At 39.7% G+C, this 25,781-nt stretch overlaps 1 protein-coding gene across 6 annotated transcripts in view; it reads left to right on the plus strand.

Moving 5' to 3' along the window:
- BTBD9 (BTB domain containing 9) overlaps nt 1-25,781 on the plus strand; it is a 416,334-nt gene that overhangs the window by 278,891 nt on the left and 111,662 nt on the right. The gene's annotated exons all lie outside the window — the stretch shown is intronic.

Genomic DNA, 25,781 nt, shown 5'->3' on the forward strand with positions numbered 1-25,781 from the left:
TTAAGATTTTATTTATTTACTTGAGGTGGGGGAGCACAAGCCGGGGGTGGGGGTGTGCGGGGAGGGTTGCAAGCATAGGAGGCACAGAGAGAACAAGCATAGGAGGAACAGAGAGAAAGAATCCCAAGCAGACTCCACACCAAGTGAGGGGCCTAACATAGGCCTCCATCCCAAGACCCTGAGATTGTGACCTGAGCCAAAACCAAGAGTCTGACACCCAACCAACTGTGCCATCCAGGTGCCCCAGGGTTGTACTTCTCTTCATAAGGGCTGCAGTGGTCTTCTCTATGTTAAATTTCTCCAAGGCCTGAGTCACACTCTCCACTGAGTCCTGTTGTATCTACTCCAACACATTTGGGATCACAGCCTTTTAGGATCATGGCCTTTTGGTGGTCCAGGGTTACTGAGGAGCAGGCAGCAGCAGACCACAGCAGTCTCCTGGGGGAGGGGCTGGTGATGCTCAGTCCTGGCAGGAGCCTCTGTCACTACCTAAGCCATGGTGCATCTAAGGTGGCATGGTGTTTTTATTTGCTGTTTAATGTCATTCTAAGTAAAGAAAAATTAAACTTTTAAATTATTAGCACGGATCTTGTCATTCACCTTTATGTTGTATAATGATGATTTTAAATGCAAATATAAGAGCATTTATCTTACAGGTAGAATCACCAGAATTACACAGTTCACATGTGGGAGCTCATACATGTGTATGTATTTAGTTCTTACCAGAACAGTGGAAGTTCTGCATGAAACTAAATTATTTTTATTTCACTTCTTGATTTACAAAAACTCTCTACCCTTGGCTTATTCCATAGCTTTCTTAATATGGAAGGACCGAGGAGGAAAGGAACCATGGGTTGCCTGATCTTTGCCTTTATTTTTATGTTATTATCAGCATAAATATCTAGCTATAATAAGGAATTAAGAGTGAAAAAAGATAGGATAGAGTTCCTTGGTCATTAGTGCTTGGAACACTGTTGCCTTCTTTTTATACTGGAAGCAAGTTTTGCTTGGAAGGGGAAATGTGGCCTCCCCAGGCTGTCAGCAGCCTTGCTTACTCAGTCATACTCATGGCACCTTTACATTAGCCTTGCTTTGAGTCTCATCCAACAACCATACGCTGTGGGTCCACAACCATACGCTGGAATTCCACACTCATGGGGCAGCTGAGAATTGCAGACACACACACTGTATATCTCCTGTGTTCATAGGCTTACTCCATTGTCCCATCAGACTTTACTTAAAAACATAAGTTCATGGACACCTAGGTGGCCCAGCTGGTTAAGCTTCTGCCTTTGGCTCAGATCATGATCGAGCCCTGCATCAGGCTCCCTGCTTGGTGGAGAGTCTGCTTCTACCTCTCCCTTTGCCCCTTTTCCCACTCATGCTGTCTCTCTTGCTTAATCTCTCTCTCAAATAAATAAAATCTTTTTTAAAAAGTAAGTTCAGAGATAATTATTAAGAATTTTAAGACCAAAAAAAAAAAAAAAGAATTTTAAGACCAAGACAGTGGAGCATTCAACTAACTGTGAGACCCTTCTGAATGTAGGACCTTACATGTGTCTGAAAACAGAGGTTGCATTCCCATGAAAGTGGCCCTGATTACCACTATTATTTAGCATTGCTCTAGAGGGACAGAAGGGGAAAGGGCAGAGGGGAAGAACAAGAAATAGGTATGATAAATACTGAGGAAAAGGGACCAAATATCATGATTTTCAGGTGTGGTCTGATACAATACCTAAGGAAGTGAACTGAAAAATTACTAGAACTAATAAGAACTATGGGGAATGTAGCCAGATACAATAATATGAATAAATCAAGTGTTCTCAAAAAGCCCCAATAACTATTTAAAAAGTATAATGGGGGGGGATTCCATTCATAATTGCAGTGAAAACTGCCAAACATCTAGTAACAGTCCATGAGTCATACTTCTCTGTTACATTAGTCCATCCCTAGCCATATGACCAAGGATCACCCATCTCAAAAAAAAAAAAAAAAAAGGATCACCCATCTCTGAACCCCTCTATGCCATTAGAGATGGGATAAGGGTCAGAAGCAAAGGTGGGAGATAGAAGGGTGATGGACACTCATAAATGGTGTAGATTATAAGGTGAGCATGCCAGGGAGATCTGCCAGATATAAACTCCTCCTGCCCCCCCCCACCCCCGAAACAACAAATACCTACCAAAGAATAAAGTTAATAAATCCACAGGTTCTAATTAAAGAAACTAGAAATCTTTGGGACGCCTGAGTGGCTCAGCATCTGCCTTCGGCTTAGGACATGATCCTGGGGCACCGGGATCGAGTCCCACATCAGGCTCCTGCATGGAGCCTGCTTCTCCTCCCTCTCTCTATGTCTCTGCCTCTGTGTGTGTGTGTGTCTCTCATGAGTGAATGAATGAATGACTAGATGAATGAATGAATAAATTAATCAAATTAAATCTTTTAAAAAAATAAAAATAAAGGAACTATAAATCTTTAAGAAACACTGGAAAGACATCTTTCTGGATGGAAAACTTTAATGTAGTAAAGATGTTGGTTCTTCCCATCTTGATCTATCTGTTTAATGCAGGACAACTCAGAATCCCAGTCTGTGTGCTTTAAAAGAACAACTTTTGAGTTTAAGAATAAAAATTTCTAAGAGAGTAAATAAATGTAAATCTCTTCCCCCTAAAGATGAAAAAAAAAAAAAAAAAGAAATGAGAGGTCTACTGTTACCGGGTGTTAAAACTAATACTACATACTGAAGTAGTATGCCATTATATGTAAGAATAAACAGGTAAGATAAATTAAGCAAACTGTGAATTAGATCTTGGTATATATAAGAATGTAGTGCAGGATAAAAATGGCCTTCCCATCAGTTGAGAAAGAAGGTAATATAGCGAATACTGCAACAGTTAGCAATTGAAAACACTTAACTGAGATTTTTTCCACATACTATATACCAAAATAGTTTCCTAGCAAAAGATTTTATAATATTACTCTAAAAGAACAGTGGGGAACTGTTAATAAGTATTCATCTGAGCTCAAGGTGAGGAGCTCCTTCCTCAGGGTAAAAGCAAAGGCGGAAACCATAAATAGAGTTCAAAGGTGTTTGACAGACTGGGAAAAAATAATTACAACATTCATGACGATGAGTAATTGTCTTTAATATGTAGGAAGTGCTTTCATTAAGTAAGAAAAAAATATTAATTCCCAACAGGTAATGTGCACAAACAGCAATTTATTAAAAAGGCAAGAAAAAAACATTAGTTGTCAATAAACTTGAAAGAGTATGGCCTCACTGATAGTCAAAGAAATGAAAATTGAAATAAGATACCATTTTTTTGGCCTATTGGCAAATATTTTTAATTTAAAAATTTTCATTTACATGAGTGATACAACAATCATTTCTCAGCAACAAACATATATGGTGAAATAAAATATTTCCATTTTTAAATGCATTAACCTAATCATTGCTAAACTTGAGTATCTTTTTATGTTTATTGGCTATTTCTACTTTTTTTATGAGTTACATCGTCATATTCTTTCTCAGCTTCTTTGATTGCTTGTGTTTTTTATTACTAATTTATAGTGATTATGGATAGTCATCCTTTGTCTTTTATACATGTTGCAAATATCTTCTCCCACATTGTTATTTTATGACTTTATGATGTCCTTGTTGTGCAGAAGTTTTTTATCTTGATTTAGTGATACCTGTCAATCATTTCTTGCTTCTTGATTTTGTGACTTGCTTCAAAACTCCCTCCTCAGTCCAAAACATAAAAATATGCCCCTCTGTAGTTATTATCAATGATTGGTTGTCATTTTCTTTTTTTTTTAATAACTTTTTTTAAAATTTTACTTATTTATTCATGAGAGACACAGAGAGAGGGAGAGGCAGAGACACAGGCAGAGGGAGAAGCAGGCTCCATGCAGGGAGCCCAACGTGGGACTCAATCCCGGGTCTCCAGGATCAGGCCCTGGGCTGACGGCGGCGCTAAACTGCTGAGCCACCCGGGCTGCCCTGGTTGTCATTTTCTTACTGTTGTGTGTTTTTAGTATTTAGCTCTTTAATCCATTTAAATTTTATTCTATTTGATCTGAGGGAAGAGTTTACCTTTTATTTCTAAAATATAGGACCAGTTCTTCTGAAATCCTTTATTGATTATTTCATCCTTTCCCTCATTGATTTAAAATAGCAGGTATCATGGATCTCCGTGTCTACTCCAGATTCTGTGACACATCATTTAAATAACTACAGCTTTATAATCTATTTTGCTGCATAGTATTGCAAATCCGCATCCGTAGCTATTCTTTTTCTAAAATTTCTAGGCTATTCTTTCAGATTTTCTTTTCCAATGAACTTGAAAATCAGCTTGTCAAGTTCCATTTCAAATTCTGTTGGCAAAGATGTTCTAAATGAAAATACTTAGTATGGGTAAGGCTGTCAAAATAGGCAGTGTCACATACTGCTGAGGAATGTGTAAGTTTTCTAGAAGGCAATTTGGCAATAAATGAAGTGTCTTAAAAATACCCCTTGATCTTCTACTTCTACCTTTAGTAATTTATCCTAAGGAAATATTCAGGTAGAGCATTTCTCTAGCATAAATGTACAATGCAGTGGTCATAAGGAAATAAATCCTGGCACATTTACACATCAGAATTTCTGTATAACCATTTATAGCGTAGAGAAATGCTTATAACATGGGATGCCTGGGTGGCTCAGTGGTTGAGCATCTGCCTTCGGCTCAGGGCATGATCCAGGATCGAGTCCCATCAGGCTCCTTGCGGGGAGCCTGCTTCTCTCTCTTCCTGTGTCTCTGCCTCTCTCTCTGTGGCTCTCATGAATAAAGGGTGATTTTTAAAATCTTAAAAAAAAAAAAAGAAATGCTCATAATATAATGTAAAATAGAAGTAGGATGCCACCTTTATAGCCAGATTGATGCCAGTATTTAAAAAATTAAAGATAATATATGTATTTTTGTATCTGCATGTATTAATTTGCTAGGGCTGCCATAAAAAAATACCACAGGCTGAGGAACTTAAACAACAGAAATTTATTTTCTCACAGTTATAGAGGCTGGAAGTCCAAGATCAAGGTGTCTGCAGGTTATGTTTCCCCGGAGGCCTCTCTCCTTGAACTACAGGTAGCTATCTTCTCACTATGTCCTCATGTGACTTTTTTCAGCATGCACTCACATCCTCCCCTTCCTGTTAGACTAGGGCCCCATCCTTATGTCCTCATTTAAACTTAATTATCTCTTTAAATGCCCTAACTTCAAATTCAGTTGAATTCTAAGTTATTGGGGGTTACCACCTCAACATACGAATCTGTGGGGGTAGGAGGCACACAATTTAGTCTATAACAGTTCATTAAAAGACAATAAAGAGGAACATCAGAATGTTCACAGAGGTTTTCTGGATAATGAGATTATAAATAATTTTCTTTTTTTTTTTTACTTTCTGCATTTGTATATTTTCTTCAAGGAATGTGTGTTACTTTTATAATCAGAGAAAGAATTAATGTTTCTTTTTCAAATAAAGCTGTTTCTACATTGCCTATCTTAAATGAGAGACCAGGCCAAGTGGGCATGGCCAAGACCCCACATGCTCTGAAACGTAGCTCACTAAATTAAGACAAATCCTATTCTGGGTTAGGGAGGGGAATTTCTTTATGAAGTATAATGATTCACCTGATGATTCTATTGAGTAAACCAAGAGTCCTTGAGAGTCTAGATGAAAGATACCAAACAAAAAAGAGCATGTACTGTAGGATCCCATTTGTAAACAATTCTAGATCATGCGAAGTCATGTATAGTAACAGAAAGTAGATTGACAGTTCTCTGGGTTTGGGGAATGAATTACAGAGGGACATGAGGAAACTTTTGAGGATGATGGAAAGGTTTGTTATCTTGATTATGCTAATAGTTTCATGAGTGTGTACATAACGTTCAACTCATGAAACTGTACATTTGAAATACGTGAAATTTATTATGTGTCAATTATATCTCAAGGAAGATGTTTAAAAATGAGAAGAGGGAACTGGAAGGAAAGAGTCCAAAGCTTTTGGGGCATTACAGTATTCCTTATTATTAAAGTAGCAATGCGAGGGCTGTGCTTTTGGGAATCAAATGAAATTGTTGTGATTTGAAGGCTGTTAGAGCAGGCTATGTAAGATGTTTTGGGAGGGGGGGACCTCTAAACCCGATGGCCTTTTCCTACCTTGTAATGCAGTGTAACAGGACTTGGGCGTGTCACTGACTTGAGTAAAATTAAGAGATTGTATGAGAGCAAGTGCCTGGTAGGTTAATCAGTCCAGGACTTCACAATCTTTCTGAATTTATTGGCTCGTTAATATTGTGGAGATGGGTATGCTTCTTTTATAGCTGCATTCAATACTTATCTTTTTAAAGACAGGAACTGGTACAGTGCTACCAGAGAGGAATGTACTTAAAATCACATTACCTGTGGTAAAATTATCATAAAAACCACCTAGTGCTGAAGCAGGGGATTACTTCAATTCTGCCCTCATAATGACAGGAAATGTTCGTTGGTGAAGTTGTTTTCCATGAAGCTGTGATGAAATCAACTATAATGGCAATAAAGTGGAGTGTAAAAGTGAGGGACTCAAGTGAGATGTAAAAGTGCAGAAGGTGTTAGATGTTCCAATTAGAGTCTTCAGGAAATGATTCTGTAAAATATTAAATATGAATTGGTTGAGTTCTAAGTTCAGAACTGTCGGCCCTGCAGGCAGCTTTCCTGGCTGTGGGAGGCAGACACCACACCCCCATCCTGACCAGGCAACTACCTTCCTATGAATGGCAAATGATAGTTGGCAAAAGGGCTGAGAGCCCCATTTCCTTCCTTCTTGCTCCAAACCAAGGGATCAGTTGCCCTAGGAACATTATCAGTCTTTTTTTCCAGTGATCCTTTGATGAATGTACAGTAGTTTCTGGTTATAAAAAATTGGAAGCACACCTCAGTAAAACCTCAGTGAGTTGTGGAAGCACACTAATATATATATATCATTAGAGATATTTTATATGATAGAAATAACTTATATTGATACAGTATCCCGAGTGTCAACGTGTATTCCCTTATTGCCACAGCTGCCACTACCATCCTAGTGCAAGCACCAGCATCTCGCTTGCACCATTGTCACACCTGTCTACTCAGCAAGGTCCCACATCCTTTCCAGTCCTTCCCCTGGTTCTCCACACTCTGATGGAACACTCCTTTGCTCAGAATCACTCAGAGCCTTTCCATTGCTCTTCAGATAAAATCCAGTTTTCACTATGGCATGCAAGCCCCTGCATAGTCTGCTGCTTGCATACATGCTTTGTCTTATACCAGTTCCTGTCTCACCTTCTACTACTCATGCCACAGGACTTCTTTCTGATCCAGATGACACAGCACATTCTCTGGCCACCTGGCCTTGTACTTGCCATTCTCTCTGATACTTCTCTTCCCATCACCTCATTACATAACCCCACCCACTTTATCTCCGTAACCTCCTGTTGATCCTTTAAATTTCAGCTTCAGTGTCACTTTTGAAGAAAAATTTTGCCCAACCTCCTACCCCCAGTTTAGGTAAAGTTTCTTTGTATGATACTAATAAATTTTTTTGTTCTTTCCAAAGTTCTTACTTTCATTTGTAACTATACAGTTTATTCACGTGATTTCTTAATAGGAAGGACTATGCCTGTTTTGCTCACTGCTGTATACCCAGCGTGTGGAATCCCAATACTCAGTAACTATTTACTGAATGGATAGATGGACAGAATGATGTGTTTCATTCTGAGGACCAGAAGAGTAGCCCAGATTCTGGGTCCCTGCTGCTGATTTGTTGTATAATGAATAAGACATCATCTCTCTGAGGCTCAGAGTTCTCAGCTATAAAACGAAAAAATTAACTTAATGATCTGTTTGGTTTTTGCTTTGTTTTGTTTTTAAACAAGCATCTTTTACGTGCAGATAATTGGGTTAATCATATACCTCAGATCATTAATGCATTATCCTCATTGATCCAAGCAAGGCTTCCTTTTTTATGTATATTTCCTCTTTGCTGTGAACCCCTGCTTCTGTTCCCCTCCTCTATGACAGTGTCTCTAGTATGTTTGGTTATATCCTCAATATGCACATATAATTTGTAAAATCTATAATGTTGGCAGGTTTTGTATATGTGTTTTAATTTTCAAAAATGTTTTTATGCTATAAATCTCATTCTTTTTTATACTTTTCTCAAGCAGTATTACGTTTTTGAGCTTTATACATACTGCTTCTTAATGTGACTTAGTATTCCATCATCATAATTTTTTTTTTAATTTTTATTTATTTATGATAGTCACAGAGAGAGAGAGAGAGAGGCAGAGACACAGGCAGAGGGAGAAGCAGGCTCCATGCACCGGGAACCCGATGTGGGATTCGATCCCGGGTCTCCGGGATCGCGCCCTGGGCCAAAGGCAGGCGCCAAACTGCTGCGCCACCCAGGGATCCCTCCATCATCATAATTATAAACATATTTACATATATAGTCCTTACTATTTGCCAGACATTATTCTAAGCTCTTTTATAAAATCGGCTAACCCTCACCACCATCTTGTAAGGCAGGTACTTTTGCGATCTTACCTGTTTCATTTATTCATTCCCCCTTGTTTGGATACCTAGATTGCCTCCAGATTCCTGCTCTCAGAAACAATGCTGCTGTGATGGAATGTCATATCTATCTTTGCACCTGCATGGGGATTTCTCTGGGACCTGTACTCCAAAGTATGATCCCTGAGCACTAAAGCACACATCTTTAATTTTGCTCCATACTACCAGATTACCTTCCTGTGCAATTGCTGCCAATTCACATTCCCACCATCTGGAGTGCACGAGAGTGCTTTTCCGCCCCACACTTTTACCTCAGCCCCTAAGGTGGCTGTTCTACTCTTTGCCCTTCAGATGGCCATGAGGTGGTCTCCCATTGTTGTTCGATTTGCGTTTCTCTCATTGCTAATGAGTTACTTGCCACTGCTGCTGCTACCACCCTGGTGCAAGCCACCACCACGTCTGACTGTTGTATAATCTGTCGACTCCTGGCTCTGCCAGCATCCTTTCTCTGGTCCTTCTCATTGTTCTCCGACTCCAGCAAAAGTAATCCTGTTGGAACGCGCCTTTGCTCAGAATCACTCAGAGGCTTTTTTTCTTTAATCCGTTGAAATAATAGATGCTCTGATGACACATATTTTGCATTCCTAAGATAACTGCTGCTCGGACATGATGTATTTTCTAACTAATTATTGGATTTGGTGTTGGCTAATATTTATTTTAGAATTTTTACACCTTATTTTCTTTTTCTCTTTCTTCCTTCCTTGATTCCTTCCTTCCTTTTTAAATTAGTTTGTTTAAGTAATCTTTATATCCAACATGGGACTCAAACTCATGACCCTGAGATCAAGAGTCACATGCTCTTCCAAATGAGACAGCCAGGTGCCCCACCCCTATTTTCTTAAATAAAATGGACCTGTAAATTTCTTTTCTTGACCCATCTATAAGTCATTTTACTACCAAAGTTATATTAAAATGACTTGAGGAGGGGTGCCTGGGTGGCTCAGTTGGTTAAGTGTCTGCCTCATGATCTCAGAGTCCTGGGATGGAGCACCACATTGGGCTTCTGCTCAGTGGGGAGTCTGCCTTTTCCCTCTGTCTTTCCCCTCTGCTCATGTTCTCTCTCTCTCTCAAATAAATAAATAACATTTTTAATCTTTAAAAGAAAAAGAAAAAGAAAAGGTGCCTGAGTGGCTCAGTTGGTTAAGCAACTGCCTTGGGCTCAAGTCAGGATCTCAGGGTCCTGGGATCAAGCCCTGTGTCAGGCTCCCTGCTTCTCTTTCTTCTGCTTCTTTTTCTCCTGCTCCTTCTGCTTGTACTCTCCTTCTCCCACTGCTTGTGTTCTCTTGCGCGCTCTCTCTCTGTCAAATAAATGTTTTTTAAAAAAACAAAATAAGCAGCTTTCCCCATGTTTCTGTTTTCTGGAGCAATATGAAATTAGATATAAATTATTTATTCCTTGAACTGAGTGGTTCTCAAGGTTATTTTCTAACTATAATTCAATGGCTTGATGAGCTATGGTAGCTATGGGTTTCTTACCAGTGTTTCACTTGTTAAGTAGATTAGCCAAGCAAATTCACAGATATTTACAACCTTAGTAATACCAGGGAAGGTTAACCTACCATGGGTGCAAAATGGTATGTTTTCCATCATGTACTGGATGCTATAAACAGGAGTTCCATGGTCAACTAGTAACTATTTTCATCCATTCACCCATTTAACTTAATTTTAGCCACAAAAATTGTGTGGTATAATTGTACCTAATAGATTATAAAGGAGACGTATTGGCCTCACTCCCACTCCAATCCCAACCAGTTTCCCGGCCCTCTTTTTCTTCCCCATAGAAATACACTGTTTTATTTTATTCCTTCTTCCTCTCTTCTTTCCTCTTCTCCTTTCCATCTGTCTGATTCTTATGGCTCTAGAGAAGAAAATGGGTTCCTTGAGCCTAAAGACAAAGAGATTACCAAAAGGGATGGTTTTGGCAAGATTGGGATTGTGGGTAGCAGAGGGAGGGGATTCAGTCTCTGCAAATTTTGCAGGTGATTTGGTACATATTCTATGATGGAGAGTTTCTGGAGCAGACACAGAGTGTAGGTGTCAGTGCACAGAGGCTTTAGAGGACGTGAGCGGTTGCACAGTTACCCTTGTGAGCTCAGACCACTGTGATAACTGCATCATGATTCTCTGAATCTCATTCTCAGCAAGAATGAAATCAGGACACATGACATCACGATTCTAACATCTCCTATTGTTCTTAATACATATCATTTTAAACCATAATGGTAATTCTCATATCATGTTATTTTTATTTCTCATCTGGCCGAGAACACAGGGCATGCAGAGAACATTGTTTGTCAGACAGTGACTACCTGGCACACGCTGTCCATATAATGGCAGTTAAGCTGAGATCCAGAGACTGACAAACATCCTATAAAATCTAAAAGGCAGGATTTCTTGTGATAGATCGGTTATAATAATTTTATGCCTCAGTATTTTACATTTGTGACATTTTGTATAATAAACAATTAACTGCCTGCTTTTGACATTTGAAAGTTAATGTGAAGAGAGTTGTAAAACAGACACTGTAAACATCACCTCCCAAAATAAAGTGGTAAACTGCTATCGGCCTTGGGGAGGGTAAGACCTAATTATTCCTCACAGTGCACTCTGTACCTTCTTACTACCAGTTTGGTTTTCATGGTCTTTGATAAACAAGATAATTGATATAAATGAATGTGATCCTGTAAAATGGTTCCCCAATTGCAGATTTTCATGCTAGAGGTATAATTTTCCTTCTGGCACATTACTGTTAATCTTTAAAAGGGTAGGTTGGTTAATCTGCCTTCCATGAGAAGACATTAGGTGACTTGCTCCTTAATCAGAACTGAGGGAAAAAACACTGGGTGTTGCCAGAGCACAGGAAGAAATGACTAATGGTCAACATTAACAAGCAAGAGTTTTGAGTTTTGAGTGGAGTTTTGAGCAGGAGGTTCAGAGTTGGGAATGCAAGAAAAGCCATGTCAAAGTGGAGAAGGAGCCGCAGCCCTCCTCAGGGAGAGGACACAGGCAGTGTGTGTTGAAAAGGGAGGTCTTACCATGCTCGGCTTTCCCCTCTCCTTACCAGCCCTAGCTCTTCCTACTTCTACTGCTGATTCTATGGCACTGAATGATGGACTTAAGATCTTAAACAGGCAAGCCCTAACATGCTTTCTTCCCTTTTATCTGGTGGTAAAGGACTAGGGCTTTGTAGAAGTGCCATTTTGTCCCATAAATTAATGCTCAGCGTACTTGATCTTCTGCTGGGAGGCTCTCTTTAGGAAATGTCAAGAGCCAAGCAAGCAGAAGAAGCATGTGAGTTTGCACCCAGTTGGGAAGTCTGTGTTAAGATCATTGGCAGTTCGCTTTGAAGAAGCCATTTCTCTTCATGCATAAAGTACAGCAAGGAAGAAAGAATGAAAAAGAAAGTGGACAAGTGCTTAGGAGAGAGTGTAATCCATGACTTCTCTTAGGGGAGTGTTACCACTCAGAGTCACAACAGTTTAAAAAAGCAATAATTAATAATCAGTTATTTGTCTAGGGCATTCTAATATTTAGCTTTAAAAACTAATTTAAACTCATTGCAGGGAAAGCCATGGTGAAATGAGATTTTTCCCAGGACAGTTCTCTTTGGCAGTGTTATCACACAGCCTTTCAAAGATCCAGCATGCTAAGGGTAGTTTGCTGTCCGGTTTAATGTCATCTCTTCACCGAATGTGTGGGCTGCCTCCCTCCCCCGCTCCCGCTCTTGAAAGGTTAGCCTTTCTTCAGAATAGTACAGGTTTTTCCAGCAACATCTGTCAACCTGGCAACAAGCACACCCTAAGGAAATTATGAACATTTGAAGACCATCTAAATACTGTAGGAAACCTTTCCTCTCCCTCTTCCTCCCATTTCTCCTTGTTTCCCTCCTGCCTTCCCCCAGGAAGAGTGGTGCAGCCACGTGGCATTTGCCACATCCGACTCACTGATAAATTACAAGCCCACTTGTGTCTGCGATATTTTTAATGTGTTTTTATTTGCTCATTCAATTGTGATAGCTCATGAAACCACAAAGCAGTGACTCTCTTAGAAGGCAGGCTGCAGGCAGACCCCTTAGTTTCATGAAAAGAGACCCGCTAGCCACTGTACCATTAGCACAAAGAGGCTTTTTTGGCCTAATGACTCAGATGATCTTGATCTGATTCAGTAGGTCAGAAATTGCCGTCCCCAGCAAATATCGACCAGAAAGAATTGCTTTCTTCGTTATTCTGAAACTGCCAGCTGCATATTACACTAGCAGGTACTAACAGTTTTTGCAGGTCAGTAGAATTGTTATTGGTTCTTCCTTCCCTTGTCCCCTATTCTTTTACAGTTACGAAGTGGCTCATGGGAATCGAAGTCTCCCCTCTTATGTGATACCCAGACTCCTGAAATGCTGGTCGCATCTACCCATTACACATGGGCAAAAACATGGCTCCTTTCATGGGGTTAAGGAAGTACCAATCATGGGCCTTGTGTGTCTCTGAAATTTTCTTTTTTTTTTTTTTTTTTTTTAATTTTTATTTATTTATGATAGTCACAGAGAGAGAGAGAGAGAGAGAGAGAGAGAGAGAAGGCAGAGACGCAGGCAGAGGGAGAAGCAGGCTCCACGCACCGGGAGCCCGACGTGGGATTTGATCCCAGGTTTCCAGGATCGCGCCCTGGGCCAAAGGCAGGCGCCAAACCGCTGCGCCACCCAGGGATCCCTGAAATTTTCAAGGTGCTTTTGTAAACATCTAGTTTATTCAGTCAATATTCATACGGTAGAGAGAAGAAGAGATTATTCTCTTTCTTAGTAAATAGACCAAGTTCCAGGGCCATTAAATGCCCTCCTCGAGATAGCCTAAAAAGCAAGAGTAGTTCTTCGGGTGTCTGCATTCCAGTCCACGGCCTGGTCCAGTGGACGTCAGAGCTGAAGTAAGGCAAGAGAAAGCAGCCATTTCCCCTCTTAGAATTCAAGTGTGTAGATGTGATATCAAGAGAGCTAGAACTCAGACATCAGATGCTTCTTAATAGTCAGGCTTGACAATATTCATAATAAAGTTTATTTAAAAATATTTGCACCCGGGGTGGCTGGGTGGTTCAGTCAGTTGGGTGTCTGCGTTGGGCTTGGATCATGATCCCAGGGTCCTAGGATCAAGCCCCATGTCAGACTCCCTACTCGGAAGAAAGTCTACTTCTCCATTTTTCTCTACCTCTTCCCACTGCTTGTGCTTGCGTGCGCGCTCTCTCTCTCTCTCTCTCTCTCTCTCTCTCACACACACACACACACACACTCCCTTTCTCTCTCAAATAAATAAATAAAATCTTTAAAAAAAATGCTTGTACCCGTTTTTCATTTCCCAAAGCACTAAGTGTAAACCATTAAAAGAAGCATCGAAAATACTAGCAAAAGGCTCTTTTTTTAGAATTACTTTTATTGTATTTTAGACAAAAATTTTTTTCATCACACAAAGTCTACTGGAAAATACAGCATGATTCTGTTTCCTCAGTCTAGATTAACTTTGGCCTTCAGAAGGTAGTATACATTGTATGTTTTGCTGAGGCTTTTTTTTCCCCCTGATAACTGCTTTACTTAGAGGTATGAATAGAATTGTTCCAGGTCACCTGGAAGACTGATTGTCAGTCTTTGAAGCCAGGTAGCCAGATTTTCTCAGGGACCCCAGGTTCAGCCTTTAGGAGACATTACCTCCACCTCACCCAGGGGACTGCTCTCAGCTTCCCTACAGCCCTGGGCTGGTCCCTCAGGCTAAAACAGGGAGAGTGCCCAGGATCATGATTTCCCATCAGGCATCCTGTGTGGTTTGATTACAGAGTCTCTGTTCTGAGAGCCTAATATTCAGAAGTTGAGACTTCCCTTTACCCGTCTGTTTCTTCTAAATTCCAGTCTTGCTCCCTTGAGATTCTCAGAGATTCTTCTCTTCTCACACAATTCAGTCTAAAATGGTTTGTGGGAACTAAAACATGCGAGAATTTGGCATTCTCTCCAATCTTTTTCTCTCTGCCTCCAAAAGGTGTGGCAGAAAGATTCTGCCAAAGCGGAATTATAGGAACATACTTGTCACAGATCCAATCAAGACTTTTTCTGTACAATGTACAGGGCTCCTCACTACTGACACAGCTTTTAGTAAAAACTCAAATCTTATAGTTTTTGATGCATTTTAAAGAAATATTTAAGATCTTAAGACTCAAGAGTGGGTAGCCCGGGTGGCTCAGCGGTTTAGCGCCGCCTTCAGTCCAGGGCCTGATCCTGGAGACCCAGGATCGAGTCCCACGTCGGGCTCCCTGCATGGAGCCTGCTTCTCCCTCTGCCTGTGTCTCTGCCTCTCTCTCTCTCTGAGTCTCTCATGAATAAATAAATAAAGTCTTAAAAAAAAAAAATGACTCAGGATCCCTGGGTGGCGCAGCGGTTTGGCGCCTGCCTTTGGCCCAGGGCGCGATCCTGGAGACCCAGGATCGAATCCCACGTCGGGCTCCCGGTACATGGAGCCTGCTTCTCCCTCTGCCTGTGTCTCTGCCTCTCTCTCTCTCTCTCTCTCTCTGTGACTATCATAAATTAAAAAAAAAAAAAAAAAAAAAAAGACTCAAAAGAGTTATCCATGATCCCAGAATCATTCTGACTGAAAATTGTTAGAGTTTGAACCAAATACATCCTTCAGCTTATAATAAAAAGAAAAGCTACTTCTTTATTAAAGAAAACATAAAAAAAGAACAAAAACTTTAGTTAAAAAGAAAACAAGAACAAAAACTTCCTTACAAAAAGTACTGAGTAAACCACTACTTCTTTTGTGGGGCTTTGAAAAAGCCTTTTGCATATCCTTCGTTCTGTGCCCAGCATGAATGTGGAACATTCCCCCAGTCTGTGTTAACATCTCTGATCTTGAGTCATAAAATCCTTGTGGCTTAATGAGACCTTTCAACCCATAGTGTGGAACAAAAATAATTCTGTTGATTTCAACATCTTTTAGGACATAAGGAAAAATAAACATGTAAAACTTATATTACTCATAGAAAAAAACACCTTTTATATTAAACTTTGTAATTTTTTTTGAAAGTTTTCAAAAATTACAAAACCATTTTCAATGACTCAGTATGTTCGGTATCCTCCCCTCTCCCCCAGTATCAGCTTGAATAACTTGCCCTGATATAGGGGGCAGATGTAGTCTTTTCTCTGATAGATTATGTCCAGAGAAAAGAAAAAAATCACCCCAATGAGATATTGCCTATTAGTCCAAACATATAGTTGGATGTTTGGGATGTCTTTTTTCTTACACCTGAATATGCCTTTGTCCTAAATTTCAAGGCCTCACAGAGTGTTATCTCTTTTTGATACACTGCAGTGGTTACTGCTGTTAAACATCTGATGCTCAATTCTTTAAGGTCTTTTTGAATTGAAGATTTTCACAGCTAAAACCTCCAGCATTCAGAGCTAAAACCTCCCCACATAAGAGAGTAAACCTCTTAAACAGTTAGTTCTGGACCACGCTTTCCTTCAAAGGCCCCAGTGTGAGTAGAGAATCCACTGATCCTAGTGAACTTGTACCTTTGAGATCCACTGGCCCCACCCACCTCACCTTGGCCCTGGGATAACCACCTCTGATTTCTCACCTTCATCTTCTGGAAGGCTGCTGTTACCTCTAGAGTGTTTGAGACTGTGACCTTATAAAGTTTGCATATGTTTGGGGAAGGGGCCAGGCAGCGGGGCATTTGAAGTTTGGAAGTGTTACCTCCTCCTTTCACTGGCTAAATGGAGCCCAGCATGACTGTCAAAGTCCATACAGTCTCAGGAGATGGCATGATTTGGGCAACCTTGATAGTCTCAGAAGTGGAGCTAGAACAGGAATGATGAGAGCACAGAGATTCATACTACCTAAAACAGATGGGAGTGAAAGCAAAGAGAAAAGAAAAAGAGGCACAGAGGAATGGGAAGAAGGCTGCAGCATTCAAAAGGCATGGTCTGCTTTCTTCCTAAGGGCTTCCCCAATAGGTGCAGAGAGGTACTCCCATCTGAACCCTTTGGGTTTGTGTTAGGAAGCATCCCTCTCACGGATATGGGAACTGGGGGGAAATTTGGGGAAGGAGTTTAAAAGTTGCATGTCATACTCAGTGGTTTCTCTTCAGCAATGTAATGTAATGTGATTGAAAAGTGATTTTTTTTTTAACCTGATAGATAAAACTAGGAATTAACATAACTTAGTGCCAGTGTTGTAGAATACATCTTGGTAGCTTTTTGATAGTTTCCAAGAATGGTGGGCTTGTGCTCTAATTAGATATCGTTCTTTTATAGCTGTTAAGATAGAATAGCTGTAGGTATTTTTTCCTTTGAATTACTTGACCAATGGTTGGATTGCAGTTTGGTTGAAAGTTTGCGTGGTCAGCAGTAAGTTCCTATATAGGCTTGGGGATAGGTCCTAGGGTGAGTCCCCCTTTAAAAAAAAAGTGTACCTTAGGGGCACCTCAATGGCTCAGTCTGTTAAGCATCTGACTCTTGATTTTGGCTCAGGTCATGATCTCAGAATCCTGAGATCAGGTTCAATGCTGGGAGCCTACTTAAGGTTCTCTCTCCCTCTCCTCCTCTCCGCCCTCCCGCTTGCTCCATGTACTCTCTCTTAAAAAAAAAAAAAAAAAGTGTGTGTGTGTGTGTGTGTGTGTGTGTGTAGGGGAATATCTAGGTGTGATCTTAAGCTAATAGCCTTTAATAGCCTTAGTAGTGAAAGAAATTCTTTGTGAACATCTTGTCAATGGAGAAGAATTTATTCCAAGACTATTAAGCATATGTTTGCTGCATAGACCAGTGTGCTATTGGAAAACAGTTGGTAATAAAAACAGCTAGGGAAACATTGAATGAAGCCTAACACAAGAACGGTTTATGAAGATGACAGTCCTCTGCAAGTGCTAAGTGTTATTTCATTTTTAAAAAACCACTTCATGTGGGTCCCCCTGCCAACCTCTCAGAGGTGATCTCTGGAGACAGTTGAATAACATGTCAGTCTTATCTTTAAATAGAGCTTGTATAGGTGGCCCTCAGGTCATGTCCAAGTGAAGTAATACTGCCTTTTAAAAAATTTATTACTCCAGAATTAAATTTACTGGCAAGCTGTTGGCCACCCCTGGTGCAGCGTATGAACAGAAAGCAGTAAAATTGTTTTCAGATCACTTTTTCTGCAGCTCCTCACAGTCTGAGTCATCCCAATATTAATATACTTGCAGAATGTATACACTTTGTTAACATGCAACTTTTGCATTCAGAAGCAGCAAATTAAATTTGTCTGAGCAGAATTGCTATGTGCATGGAGAGGGAAAAGTAATTTCTGCCCGGGCAGTTCCCCTTTTGCCTTTTGCTCATAACATAGGCTATGGTAATAGGTATGTAGCTGAAGGATGGTGAAGGAAAACCAGAGAGAGACAGACAGGAGATGCTGGATTTTGGCAGTATGGTTTTGTAAACAAAGTGACGCAAATTGGGGCAGAAATTCCATGGGGACAAGGGAGGAAACTGGAAGACTAGAAACACAGTACAAAGCCAAGTCCCATCCAGATGGCGTTTTTAATAAATTTATCAGATGCATATGAAAGACTGTAATGAACATTCAAATGGGGAGTGGCTTGGCCCTGTGAAGAAGAAAAACAGTAACACCACCTTCTGTGCTTTGCAGTCAGAGTCACTCCCTAAACTTTCCCACAAAAAAAAAAAAAAAACACCCGCAAAACTTATTCAAACCATCATGTTTTTATTAGACTGTTCAACCAGGCAAGCTGCAGTTTGTGTTTCTAGGAAGAGGAGTTAATAGCAGAATTCTTTTCTGCTGAAATTGGGAAAAAAGTGGTCTCTATGTGTTACTAAGCCCAGCAGTGACTTTTAGGACCAACCTCTTCTGGAGGGGCTCCTGTGGTATAACTAAAGCAGAGAGCTCTCCCCACAGGCCTAAAAGAGCTTTTCTGTTCTTTAAAAGCCGCACTGTTATATACATTCCTCCTCTCCCCAAAATGGTTTCTCCATCAGCAAATGTTTTAGTCTACCATGAGTGACCAAGCTTTGAATATTATGGGATAAACTTTTAGGAAAGGAGAAGTCGAGAGGGCTGAGGGTGCATGTAATGCTTATATAGCAGCTCTTCTGCACTGGACATATTTGTTTTCTTTTTAATGTTTAGGTCAAGACCCAGAGATTGATCATACTTTACTTTTCTAAGAAAACTTTTACTGAGAAAGCATTTTTTGTTTCTGCTTTATTCAGTAACTTTTAGCTTTTCTAGCTTTTGGTGAGGAACTGTGTTAAGGTTAAGTACCACAACCTACATAAGCATCCTTTTTTTCTGATTCTGAATCATTCATTCAGCAGATATTTATCTAACACCTACTATATGCTAAACACTGTTTCTTGACGGTTGAGACTAGAGCAGTGAAACAAAGGAAAGCTCCTGCCCTTATGAAACTCACATTCCAAATCTTTTTTCTTTTTAAGATTTTATTTATTTATTCATAGAGACACGGGGGTGGGAGGGAGAGAGGCAGAGACACAGGCAGAGGGAGAAGCAGGCTCCATACAGAGAGCCCTACGTGGGACTCGATCCAGGGTCTCCAGGATCACACCCTGGGCTGCAGGCAGCGCTAAACCACTGCGCCACCGGGGCTGCCCCTCACATTCCAAATCTGATTATCACATTAAATCAGATTGACATACTGGTCTGGATAGTAATAATTGGCACAGTGCTGGAATGATGGTGTTATCTTGGTTGTTTATAAAAGGTCCTTGTCCATTGTGTTTATGCCTAAATCCCTGTTCTTTTCTTCTTTCCATTAGTTGATACGGTTTAGTCATTATACTGATAATTTGACTCATTATCAAAAAGTAGGAATGAGAATTAAGAACAGTGGTAATCTTTTGATCTTGTAGATCTTATTAGGAGGTACAGTTGCTTATCAAGAGTTCCAGCAAAAGCTATTTCTTAAAAGGAAATTTGGGACTCGGGATAGATTTCACTGATACAGTTCATCTCTCTATGTGTATGTTGAGATATGTCTGTGTGTGTGTGTTTTGGACACATTTTGTAGATCCAAACTTTGACTAATAAACATTAGTGAATAATTATGCCAAGATCAAAGTGGTATTGTATCCTCCAGATCAGAGATACAAGATTCTTTGGTAAGAAGGCACAATTCTACAATGTAGCAGATATGTTAGACTACCTCAAGATTCCAGAAAACCGGAGGGCAGTTTTGCTTAGAGAAAGTTTTAGAGACTGAAAGAGTCTTCTTGAATAAACCCACTTATAAATGTGTCTATAGCAAAAGAATTCTTAGCATTTATCCCAGCCTTGTTTTCCAAAGAGCTTGAAACTGTATCAGTGATGATTTTGTGATAATCTCCGATGCTGCTACGCTAATTGACCACTAGTTAAAAATCACATTATCTAGGGATAAAGTTGTGAAGCAGTAAGGTTGCATAGATGGAGATTGACAGACTCAGGAAAAGTCCACAAAGACAAGTGGCAAGAACCTAGTAGATGCTACAGAGGTTATCAGTGTTCAAATAATCTTAAAGGGTTTTATCCTTTCAGAGGCTTGCCATCTTTCAGATCTTCATAAAAACAGTGTTAAAAACTGTGAAACTTGAAAAAAAAAACCACAAAATTCCATATGTACAAAAGAACATAAAGAATATATATGTGAAGTTTGGGAAGTAGGAGCCCTGGCATGCTGACCACTATGCTGAGTAGACTACTACCAAACCTCTAAAGCCCTGTATGTGCACCACTATGCTGAGTAGACTACTACCAAACCTCTAAAGCCCTGTATGTGCTTCTCTCCCAGTTGCTTCCCTACTCTCTTCCTGAATTTCAGCATCCACTGTTCCCCTGGATGTCCTTTCTGAGTTGACCACACAAGCATGTATCACTAAATGACAGAAGTGGAATCATGCTTCATGTATTTTCCTGACGTGCTCTCTCCTTAACCAGTTTTCTTTGTGAGACTGACCCTGGTTGATACACATAGCTCTAGTTAATTTATTTTTCAATACTGTGTAGTTTTTGTTTAATAGTGAAATTTCAATAACTCAGTGGACAGGCTGAACAGCAGATTAGACACACCTAAAGAGAATGTGTGAACACAAATAGTAATTTGAATTAAGAAATTTCCCAGGATGCTTCAAAAAGAGGTATAGAGAGAAAAATGAAAGGAAGGTTAAGAAACAGGGAGGACAGAATGAAAAGTTCCAACAGAGGTCCAGTAAGAGTTCAAGAAGAAAAAAAGGAAAAGAATAGAGTGGCACCTTGGTGGCTCAGTTGGTTAAGTGTCTGCCTTCGGCTCAGGTCATGAACTGGGGATCCTGGGATGGAGCCCCACATCAGTCTCAATGCTCAGCGGGGAGTCTGCTTCTCCCTCTCCCTTTGTGTGCCACTCCCCCTGCTTGTGCACTCCCTCTGCCAAATAAATAAATGAAATCTTAAAAAGAAAGAAAAAACAGAGAAGGTGAGAGAATCAATATTCAGGGAAATAATGGCCAAATCTTCCAGACTTGATAAAAGCCATAAATACTCATATTGAGTCCTAAGAAAGGTAAATTTAATCTATCTCTAGGTATAAGTTAGGTAAAATTGCAAAAAAATCAAAACCAAGAAGAAAACTTTAAAATTAATTGTAGGCAAATAACAATTACAAGTTAGAAGGATTGCAGACTTTAGCAGACATAAGAGTAGAAACCAGAAGACTATGGAATAATATCATCAAAGTGCTGAGAGAAAACAGCTTTTAACCAGGAGTTCTGTATCAATTAACCTATTTTTCAAGAGTGGTGGCAAAATGCACTTTCAAACAGAGACTTTGCTGAGTACTAATGGACGTGTCTCAAAAAGAAAGAAGTTGAATCAAGAAAGGAGGATATAAAAAAAACAGTAATGATGAATAAATTGGTTAAGTGTGGATAAATAAGTTTTAACTGTATGAAAAGAAGAAAGGTTAATGAGTTTCATTTCAAGTACTTAGAAAACAAAACGATAATTTAAAAGGAATTGAAGGAAGAAATAATGAAAAGAAGAACAAGGGTGCCTGGTTCGCTCAGCTCAGTTGAATTTCAGGACTCTTGATTTCGGCTCAGGTCATAAACTCAGGGTCCTGGAATCCAGCCCAATGTCTGGCTCTGTGCTGAGTGTGGAGCCTGCTTGAGATTCTCTCTCCCTCCCCCTCTCCCTACTACAGTCACACAGGCACCTGCTCATGTGTTCTCTGCCTCCTCCGCACAATAATTAATTAATTAATTAATTAATTAATTAATTAATTAAAAATACAGAGTAGAATTTACTGCAGTAGGAAATGAATCAACAAAACCAAAAGTTGGTCCTTTGAAAACACTAATAAATGAGACCAGCTATAAAGGCCTGCTCAAAAAAGAAGGAAAAGGTACAAATCCAAATATGTGGCATGAAAAAGAGGACCTACTATGAAAATTTTTATGCAACTGTATTTGAAAGTATAGATAAAATGAAAATTTTTCCTGAAGGGGCCAAGAATATCAAACACAATTTGTAAGAAAAAAGGAAAAGAAGGGAAAGGCAAGGAAACAAAGGTGTTCAATTGATCAGATTTTAAGATTACTATAAAATTATAGTAATTAAAGCAGCATAGTAAAGGCAAAAGGCGAGGCAAATCAGTGAAGCATGGCACAAATCTTAAAAAGAGACATGAATATCTATGAAAACTGTGTGTGTGACTGAAATAACATAAGTTAGTGGGGGCAAGAGTTCATTAAATGGTGGTGGGGAAATTGCCTTCACCATAAGATTAGAAGATGAAAAAAAAAAAAAAGAAAAAGAAAAAAAGATTAGAAGATGAAAGTAGATTTTCTGTGTCACACGTGATAGATCAGAAATAAATCCTAAATAGATCAAAGAACCCCACGTGGAAAACAAAATTTGAGAACTTTTAGAATAAAATATGGGAAAATATCTTTATTAATTGAGGATAGGAAAGAATTTATAAACAAGAAAGGAAAAAGGCACTAATCTTGAAAAGATTAATATTTCATCTCAAAACATAAACCAACCAAAGATTGGTATCCTACAAATCAATTAAGAAACAGTGAAAAGGGGGATCCCCAGTGGCTCAGCAGTTTGGCGCCTGCCTTTGGCCCAGGGTGTGATCCTGGAGACCCGGGATCGAGTCCCACATCAGGCTCCCTGCATGGAGCCTGCTTCTCCCTCTGCCTGTGTCTCTGCCTCTCTTTCTCTCTCTGTGTCTCTCATGAATAAATAAATAAAATCTTTAAAAAAATTTAAAAAGTCAACAGCAAAATTTCTAAAAAAAAGAAGAAAGAAAAAAACAGTGGAAAAATAGACAAAGGATAAAGATAGTTTACAGAAGAGAGGTGGAGAATGATCCCAGGGGAGGGGGTATGGGGGGGGGGGAGACCAAAACCATACAACTTCACCAAACAGAAAAATGAAAAGCTAAAACAAATATCAAGTCACAGTCATCTGTCTGATGTTACCAAGAGTTGGTAAGGATGTGGACCAGTGAGTTGAGAGTGTAAACTTTTACAGCCACTTGGGTGAGTACTTTGGCAATATCCAGGAAAACTGAAGGAAACTCATAGCCATGAGTGTAATTCATGCATATACACCTGTATAATATCTTATGTATTCCTTTAAGAAACTCTTACCCGTGTACATAAGACACCTTTGTAATCACAAAGTAAACAGTGGTAGCAATCAAAAGGTCCCTTAGCAGGAAACTTAGATAAATAAATTTTTTGGCATGTTTACAGGTTGAAATATTTTCTTTTTCTTTTTTTTTTTTTTTTTTTAAGATTTTACTTATTTATTCGTGAGAGACACAAAGAGAGAGAGAGAGAGAGAGAGAGAGAGAGAGGGGCAGAGACACAGGCAGAGGGAGAAGCAAGCTCCATGCAGGGAGCCCCACATGGGACTCGATCCCTTGTCTCCAGGATCACACCCTGGCTGTAGGCGGCGCTAAACCGCTGCGCCACCAGGGCTACCCAATATTTTCTATTCTTTACGTGAATGGACTAGATTTATTTTTTGATGAAACTTCCTTCATCCTGGTTTAATGTTTGTGGTAAATGTTAATAATGCTCACCAAGCATTCCCTTTTCTTCTCCTGGGCACACAACAGGTTTGTACTTTCCCACTGCCTTTGAAGTTAGGTAAGGCCCTGTGACTTGCTTTGGTCACCCAAACATGAGAGAGGTGATGTGTGTTACTTTGAGAGATGAGTCTTAAGAACCAGGACCTAGCTCACTTTCTTCTCATTGCTGCTGTAATTGAGAAAATTCACATCAATTCAAAGCCTCTGTCACTTGGGTCTTTGGGTAATACAATGAGCAGAACTGCTTTTCTTTTTTTAGATTTTATTTATTTGAGAGAGAGAGCATGAACTGGGGGATGGGAGCAGAGGGAGCCTGAGAAACAGACTCCCTGCTGAGCAGGGAGCCCCACACGGTGCTTAATCCCATGGGTTCATGACTTGAGCCAAGGCAAACACTTAACTTACTGAGCTGCCCAGGTGCCCACAGAACCACTTTTTCTGATCATCATTGAATACATTGGGTACACAAAAAGTAAATATACTCTAATAAATAAATATTTTAAAATAAAAACAATAAACATGCACCGTAGAAAGGGAGAATGGGGACTATCTGTTACTGCAGCCTAAGCTACTATCTACAGTATTATTTTATGTCTCAGCTCACTTTACTGTGCACCTTGTGCTGCTTCCTTAAGTTCTGCCTTCCAAATCACCCAATACTTCCCCTTTTGCATGAGATAGAAGTACCATGACTTAGCCTCCAACTATAGTCCTTTCTTGTCTTTCCAAATCACAAGGAACTTCTTTCTGAGCCCCTTCCTTCTCTGTGAGGAAACTATCCTTAGAGGTTATTTCACCAATATGTTTGCCTGTTGCTTTGGAGTTAAGCTTGATAGCTGAGGGATTCCTCACCAGAAATCCATCCTCTCTCCCTTCCTCCTTCCCCTTCTCCCTCACCCCTTTCTTAAAGATATATTTATTTATTTGAGAGACAGAGAACATAGAGGGAGAGGGAGAAGCAGACTCCCCACTGAGCAGGGAGCCCAATGTGGGGCTCAATTCCAAGACTTTAGGATCATGACCTGAGCTGAGGGCAGGTGCCCAAGCGACTGAGCCACCCAGGTGCCCCCCCCCCTTCTCCCTTTTTTATTGGTGGATGGCTTCCTCATCTGCAGAGAACAAAGCAATTAGTGAAGCTGTGTAAGATGAGGCCTCAAATAAGGCATGCCTAGTTTTGGAAAATAAGTGCATCGTGCAGGAGATACATGTAAGATTATTTACTCCACATCATTATAAAGGTGGAAATGTTTTGGCATGGTTGTAGTACTGTTGACCCTCCCTCTTTCTTCAGAGAGTATATAATATACTGAAAAGTACAGTATATATCTAATGAGAAATTGTCTTTTTTTTCCACCCTATTTTAAAATTATGTAAAGTAAGTTACAAATCTTGAATGTAAATAGCTGGGCCTAATTGTAGATAATGGGTTGAATAATAAATTGAAACCCCAACACTAGTAAATGCACAGAAGAGGTCCCAAGAGACTTTTATTATTCTCTTCTCTGTATTTAGAGAATCTACATCATTATTAGATAGCTATCATTTTGTGGAAACCCTTGGCTTTTATAAAAGAGTAGGTTGATATGGATTTGAAGTAGAGAGAGAGACTCAAATCAAAACAGAGCTGGCGTTTCAAAATACAGCAATTCATGAACAAAGAAAAGAGCATTGTGTGTTAAAATGCCTGGAATAGTAAACAAACAAACAAAAAAGGGAAAGAAATCATAGCTGAGGGCAACTGAGTATTCTGAAAAGGAATTGATACCATTTCCTAGATCGTCTTCCTGCTTTATGAATTCTAAAACACTGAATTTATATATATCATGTTTCTCTAAACAAATTTATTGTATTTACTGAATACAATAAATATATATGGTTTAGAGAATACCAATAAAACAAGTGCCTATGTACACACCACCTAACTTAAGAACAGAACAAAACCAGTACTTTTGAAGCCCCCCAACCCAAGATTTCTTCTTTGCAATCGAATCAACTACTATTTGGACCCAATGATGGGAGTCCTTGCAAGATTTCATCACCCTCTT

The sequence above is a fragment of the Canis aureus genome, chromosome 7, assembly GCF_053574225.1.
Source record: "Canis aureus isolate CA01 chromosome 7, VMU_Caureus_v.1.0, whole genome shotgun sequence".
Taxonomy (NCBI): domain Eukaryota; kingdom Metazoa; phylum Chordata; class Mammalia; order Carnivora; family Canidae; genus Canis; species Canis aureus.